The 6947-nt window shown below is 50.6% G+C and overlaps 1 pseudogene; it reads right to left on the bottom strand.

Annotated features, from left to right (window-relative positions):
• Nucleotides 1–1617: 1617 nt before the first annotated feature.
• Nucleotides 1618–6315, bottom strand: LOC113405092 (annotated as a pseudogene).
• Nucleotides 6316–6947: the final 632 nt, after the last annotated feature.

Below are 6947 nucleotides of genomic sequence, written 5' to 3'. Positions count from 1 at the left end.
CTGGCAACATAAGAGCTAATTAGTGACCTCAACTGAGTGTAATGGGGCTTAATCAGAAAGACTGATCCAAGCTGTGGTAGTGAAGCATGGAGAGCCCTATTTTAATAGAGCTGGGAACTTAGTAGAGAGAAGAAGACCCTGGAGGAAGGAACAAGGGGAGTTCCCCTCTGGGAAGAGCCTGAAGAAGTCAGGCTGAGAGACCCACGGAGCAGAATAGGCTCTCTGGGGGGAGCTCTGAGCTAGGGCCTATGAGGAGAAGGGAATAGATGAGAAGTGAGAAGCCCAGGGGGGCAAAAGGACTATTAGTTATAAGAGAAACTTTGCAGAAGGGAGCTACCAAAGGAAAGCTGTTGGAATGCCTGGGGAAGGGAGACAGTAGGGGAATCCTGGTGGGAAAGAAGCAAGATAAGAAAAGCTGTGCAGAGGCCAGGAGAAGGGGCCAGGAAGCAGAGGATTTTAGTGGAGTTTGGGTATTTGATTTGGACTTTGAGTTGGCTCTTTAGTTACCTCAGAAGGAAACTGAACTGTGTGTGACCTGGCTGGAGGGCTGAACCACAGAAGACCTGGAACCAGGTCCAGAGACAGACAACGTGCAGGAGGCACTGGAGCTGAGGATACTGGCGACAGGACACATGGATGCAAGGGGGCGCTTCAAGGGTGACTGTGTGCCACCACAATGCAGAAGTTGTAAGGCCTGAATAAATCTAACCTTCCAGGAGCCCTACTTAGCCCCGTGGAATATATGCTGCTCAGGATCTAAAGAGGAGGCAGCATGCTTTGTTCCATCAGAAACATGAGGCTGTCAGTGCGGCCCGCGATCTAACCCATTGTGTTCGGCACAAAGAAATCGCCTTGAAGTTTCCATTGTGCTGCCCCAGACACTGCAGCATGAATTTGTCACCGTGCCATCCAGCTGTGGCCTGAGAGTGAAGGCATTTACTGACAGGGCGGTGCTCGTGAGAGCAAACCTCTTGTCCATCCATGGACACATGGGTACCACTATGGAATGGAACAAGCCGGGAGTGATAGCCTCACCCTTATCCCCCTCCTGTCCCGGCACTGCCTTAGAGCTCCATCAGTGTGACGCACAGTGCGAAGGGAACGCAATGGGATTTTTATCATTACTACTTACTGAGTGCTGCACGCAGCATAAACTCTGCTCCATGGAGTTTACAGCCTAAGCTAGACTCAGCAACTCACTCTAGACCCGTGGTGCTCAAACTTTTGTACTGGTGACCCCTTTCACATAGCAAGTCTCTGAGTGTGACCTCCCGTATAAATTAAAAACACTTTTTTATATATTTAACACCATTATAAATGCTGGAGGCAAAGCGGGGTTTGCGGTGGAGGCTGACAGCTCACGACCCCCCATGTAATAACCTTGCAACCCTCTGAGGGGTCCCAACCCCCTGTTTGAGACCCCCTGCTCTAGACAAAACTGACATTTCAAGGCAGTATGGAGATTTTATTTTTTCATTAGATATTAGGTTAGGCAAGAATTTTTATAAGGGTTCATTTTAATAGGAAAGCTCAAAACCAAATTGCAGCCTAAGTTCATGGAAACAGTGCAGGCTGCACCGAGTGATTGTCACAAATTACAAGAGACTTTTAGTGGGTTTAAAAATTATAGCAAACACTAAATACGAAGATCCCCACACAGAGGCTCGATCCATGCCGCTCTTTTTGCATGTTCTGAAAATGAAAGACAAACAATTTTGCTATTGGCACCTGCTTTGCTCTCCCCAGCTGCTCCATTTTAGTGCCACGAGCGGGTGTAAGAGCAGATTTCAGTATTAATCATCCACATTAGTGAGCATCCATATTGAACTCGCAATTCCATAACGTATCAGCTGAGGGCTGGTGAAATGGTATTTTCTGGTATTTGCTGTGGATGAGAAGGAGCTGACGCTGTTGGGTGAGAAATTCCAAACCTTGAGGGAGGGGTTCCCTTTCCCCCCCAGCCAGAATGTGAATTGTGGGCAAAACTGAGAATGGCCCAGAATGGCCCATTGGAAAAGGCTGAGATGGTCCATCAATGAGTTTATTATCCATCTCCCTTATGAAAGCAGCTGTTAAAGGGATGTCCATTCGATGAATATAACATTGTCAAGAATGTTTAAAATAAGCCCTTATCCATTTGGAATCCCCCCTCCACACACCAATAGAAAGCCATTCCCTTCTGCGTTGCAGTGGGGTGACCCCGCTGAAGCCAAAGGTGTATGAGGATGGATCAGCCAGGGTGGCTTGAAGTCAATGAGAGGAGAATTTGACCTGGAATTTGTCACAGGGCCTTGACTCAGCTGGAGTGCTGTTCTCTAGCTGTTCTGGTCTATGGTTAATAGCACCAGCAATTGAATGGCCCTCCCCAGGCCGTGAAGGTCAGGTGACTGAGGTGAGGCACACGGGAAGGCTGGTCTAATAGTCACAGCGCTGGCCTGGAACTCAAGAGAGTTCCTCTCTACAGAGTCTAGCTGCAGGGTCACTGTGAGGTCTGAGGGAGAGAACAATGAGGGATGATGGCAGAGGGGTCATGTAGACTCTCCTCCCCAAAGGCACTGGCCTTTTTTTGCTGCAGTTTCACCACAGTGCTTGCCCGACCTCACAACATGGGGATGGACCCAGTGACTCCATCCTGTCCTGAGCTCAGGGCGTGTGTCATGCTGTCCCTGCACTACATAGCCTCCACTTATTAATTGATGTCATTGCTGAATGCAGGCCCCAAGCAGAGGGCTCTTACCTCAGCCCAGTAGATGGGGACATCGCTGCATAGGAGGTTCAGAGAGGTGCCCAGGGTCGTGCGGTCGGCCAGCTGCCTCTCGCGGAAGCTGTAAGACATGCTGTTGTCTCCTGGGACCTGCTGGGAAACAAAGCGAAACTGTTTACATTGGCATGAAACTGAAATTAAATTTTAGAATAAAAACAAATATTCCAGAGCTGATTGGAGCTGCCCGCTCCCAGAAATTCCCTGAGAACTCTCACTGCTTTGATTTTAGTCAGTAAAATTCCTTGTAGAGACCCCAGAGAAGGGGCCACGTGCCAGCTAGTATCTGGACCTTCTCTGGCCAAGCCGGCTCACTCTTCTACCGCACTCACCTGTGTGGCAAAGTTCTCAATTCTCTGGGTAATTTCGGCCAGGCTGGGTATGGCGACCTTATCCATCTTCACAACCAAACATTTCCTTCTGTCCTGAACCCGGAAGCCAATGAGACTCTGGAAGGCAATGGGGAGAAAGATTGGCTGCACAAGTCAAGACAAAGGGTATGTCTACTCTGCACCATAAGTCTGTGCTTGAGCCTGGGCTCAAGCCTAACCCCCCTCGTGTCTACACTGCAGTTGCGCTGACCCAGAGCTTGGACCCAAGATCTGAGGACTGTCCAAGCTCGAGTTAAGCCGGGACCCAGGGCTCTGTGGCTTTGCAGTATAGACACAGCCCCACTTGACTCGGGTCCCAGGAGTCAGACGGAAGTATCCCACAATTCCATGGGACAATGTCCTTAGTCCTCTCTAGCTCATCGATCTGCAATCCACTCTATTGAAAATGGAAGCCACCCCCCATTGCGAACGACAGCAGCTCCGGACAGCATAACCCATTCTTTTCTGATCACCCATCTGCAAGCACACTGTCAGAGAGCCTCCTGGGTTGGCAATGGAGAGCGAACAGATCAAGCCTTTTGCAAATGAGCAGGGCAGGCAGTAAAGTTTTCTTAGTGTACCCCAGTCCTAGGGCTAGAGTGGCGACATTTCAGCGTGGGGGTGGGGAGATGCTAGGGATACCATTACTTTGACTTGGGTCTGCACCCTGCAGTGTGGACGTCAGAGTCCTAGGTTTTAGCATGGCTTAGAAAAGTCTTAAGGTAGGGTTAAAATACAATATAAATGCCCAAGCCCAGGGTTCCCTAACACGAGTCAGCTGACTCAAGTCCCACTAGCCCTGGGCTTGCATTTCAGTGTAGACACCCCCCCATGGCATTTGGTGCATGAACCCACTGTGCATCAGTGTGTGGGAAATGGGTGGGGGGATATGCCAGCGAGGGGAGCGGGAGGAGTGTGCAGGTCAGCAGCATGGCTGCCAATGAGCTATTACAGCACCGCAGTGGAGGCCTTGGGGGCTTGAATGTGAAAGGCTAGACCGGGGTGTCAAATGCCTGGCCCATGGGCCAGCTCCAGCTCCCAGCATGAACACCTCACTCTTCCCACATTCACTGTGATTCAGGAGGGCCGGAGACCTGAGTGGACATGGCTGAGGAGAGCTTGTGTCTGATTGGCCACAAGCAACTGGGCCCCTCCTCCTCCTGAGCGGTTGCCACCAGCGCCCCACAGCCTGAGCTCAAAGAGAGCTCCTTCCCTACCCATCACCCTCCTTGGTCCCATGGCTGCCAGGCCCCAACAGCACCAGGCTGAGGAGAGCAGCTGCTGATCTGCCTCCATCACTGCTTCACGCTGCTCTCAGCAGCCCAGCCGCAGGGGAGAGTCTCCTTCTCCCTCGCTCCCGCTGGCCACCACTGAGCCCTGTGCACCAGGACCCGAAGGTGGGGGAGCAAGTGCCTGGAGGGGAAATGGAAGAGGAGGCCAATGTCCAAAGGAAGCTGGTTAAGAGAGAACGGGGCTTGGGGAGGGAGGCATATGCTCAAGGGGGGCTGAGCTGTGAGAATTCCCACAGAGGGGTGGGTGAGAGGGGGTGGGGAGGCCAGGAAGGGCCCAAGGGGTGGGGGCTAAGTGTCTCGATATGGTGGGGGTGGGGGAGAGAAGTGCCCCCAACAGGGTAAGAGACTGAGGGAAGGAAAATCACAAGAAGCTGGAGTGGGGACTTATGAGGAGAGGCTGAGGGAACTGGGGTTGTTTAGTATGCAGAAGAGAAGAATGAAGGGGGATTTGATAGCTGCTTTCAACTACCTGAAAGGGGGTTCCAAAGAGGATGGATCTCGGCTGTTCTCAGTGGTGGCAGATGACAGAACCAAGCAGCAATGATCTCAAGTTGCAGTGGGGGAGGTCTAGGTTGGATATTAGGAAACACTATTTCACTAGGAGGGTGGTGAAGCACTGGAATGGGTTACCTAGGGAGGTGGTGGAATCTCCTTCCTTAGAGGTTTTTAAGGCCCAGCTTGACAAAGCCCTGGCTGGGATGATTTAGTTGGGGTTGGTCCTGCTTTGAGCAAGGGGTTGGACTAGATGACCTCCTGAGCTCTCTTCCAATCCTATTCTTCTATGATTCTATGACTGCCCATAGTGGAGAAAGACAGAGCTCAGTTAATGGACAGACTAAGGGAGGCTGTCTATTGCCTTTAAATGCAGTATTTAATGTCACTAACTAAAGGGGCATGTTCTGCAGTCAGTGATGATTGTAAAATTTGCCTGTTGCCAGTGATGGTCTCACCCCAGGTCCATGGACTTTAACTGAAAGGGTAAATGGGCCCTTACTACCGTGAGCAAGGCTTGAGGAAAGGATGGAAATTACACCATCCAGACCGTCTAGAGTGTAGTTCCCAGCTTGTATAAACATACTCAGTCTAGCTTGATGAGCGCTAGCACAAATATAAATAATAACATACTTGCAGGAGCACGGGCAGCGGCAGCACAGCTTAGCCAGCCCAAGTATGTAACTACAAAGGTGGCTTTGTGTCACCACTGCCAGTGCTACCAGCGGTACTAGTTATACTTGTGGAACTAGTGTGAGTATGTGTTTGTGAACTGGGAATCTGAGCCCTACCTCCTAGTGTAGATGTAGCCAATATGTGATCTCGCCACTATGGAGAAAGCATCACATCGTGTAAGCTCTTGTTGTGTTTTCTGTCCTGACCTGCCTCATGTGCCAGGTATTTCTAAGGGTTCACACACCAGTCTCGTAGGAACAATTTTCACACCTAGTGCTCTGAGATCCCATTTACTCTTTCAAGTCAGCCTGGAACATCTGTGGGACTCACGTGTTTATAGTCATACACGACAGTCGCTGAGGTTGTGTTGCCCTCGATGTGAAAGGCAGCCACGTTCTCCTGGCTGCTCACCATCATCATCTGCTCAGTCACTTCCCCGTTGCTTCCACTGCTGGTGATTTGGATGATCTGTAGGAGACACATCACACATGGTAAAATGTTTTCATTGGACTCTGCTGCCTCTGAGACTGTTTGCATGGACAGGGACTCTGTAAACAAACAGCTGGAAGATAAAAGATCAGTCAAGTATTGGGCTTCCTGGCTGTGACGGTGTCCCTTGGTGATATGGCCTCCGTCAAAGGCTGCTGGCTGATATTTACCAGCTGGGCAAAGCCTGAGAGGGGTGAATTGCACAGAAGATCCACAGTAAAACAGCAATAGGCATCACTGACCTTTAGGCTTTTCTCTTCCAACAAAGCCAGATTGGAATGCTGACACATAGTCAGCATTTGGGAACATGAGCATAACTGTGTGTATGAGTGTAAGAGGGTGGCTTGCTCCTTTAAGGGCCAGAGGCCGGGGCCAGCCAGCCCTGGTCTATTATCAGAATGAGCTGGAAAGGGAGTAAGGGATTATAAAAGCCAGCAAGTGACTCAGCTGAGGGGGACTGAGAGTCTCCTGCAGTGGTCCCTGGAGAAGGGTGGTTCCAGGTGGGAAGCCCTGGGAGTGTGGCTGGGTAGCAAGCCCCAGCTGGAAATTTGGATTTTCCTTTTGTGAGTTTGGTCCTTTGGACAATCAATGGAGTCCAGTGTAACAATAGCAACAGACACTTTCTGTTTCCTACGGGGAACTGTTTGGAAGTAACCCCTCTTGGGGAGCTGTCTGAGAAGCCATGAGGCTGCAGAAGCCAGGGTATCAGCAGCCACAGTAAAGCTGGAGTTGTTAATGGACCCTATGTCAGCATGAGATCTTACATGGCAGAAGATCCCTACACAACGAAGCATAAAACACCCAGAATCAAGATGTAAAGATTAATGTGGCGTGGCTGATAATTCCGCAGGCTGCTGAGGAAGCCGG

The sequence above is a fragment of the Terrapene carolina genome, unplaced genomic scaffold, assembly GCF_002925995.2.
Source record: "Terrapene carolina triunguis isolate 2854851 unplaced genomic scaffold, T_m_triunguis-2.0 Scaffold374, whole genome shotgun sequence".
NCBI lineage: Eukaryota > Metazoa > Chordata > Testudines > Emydidae > Terrapene > Terrapene triunguis.
This window is presented reverse-complemented; position numbering and strand designations above follow the sequence as displayed.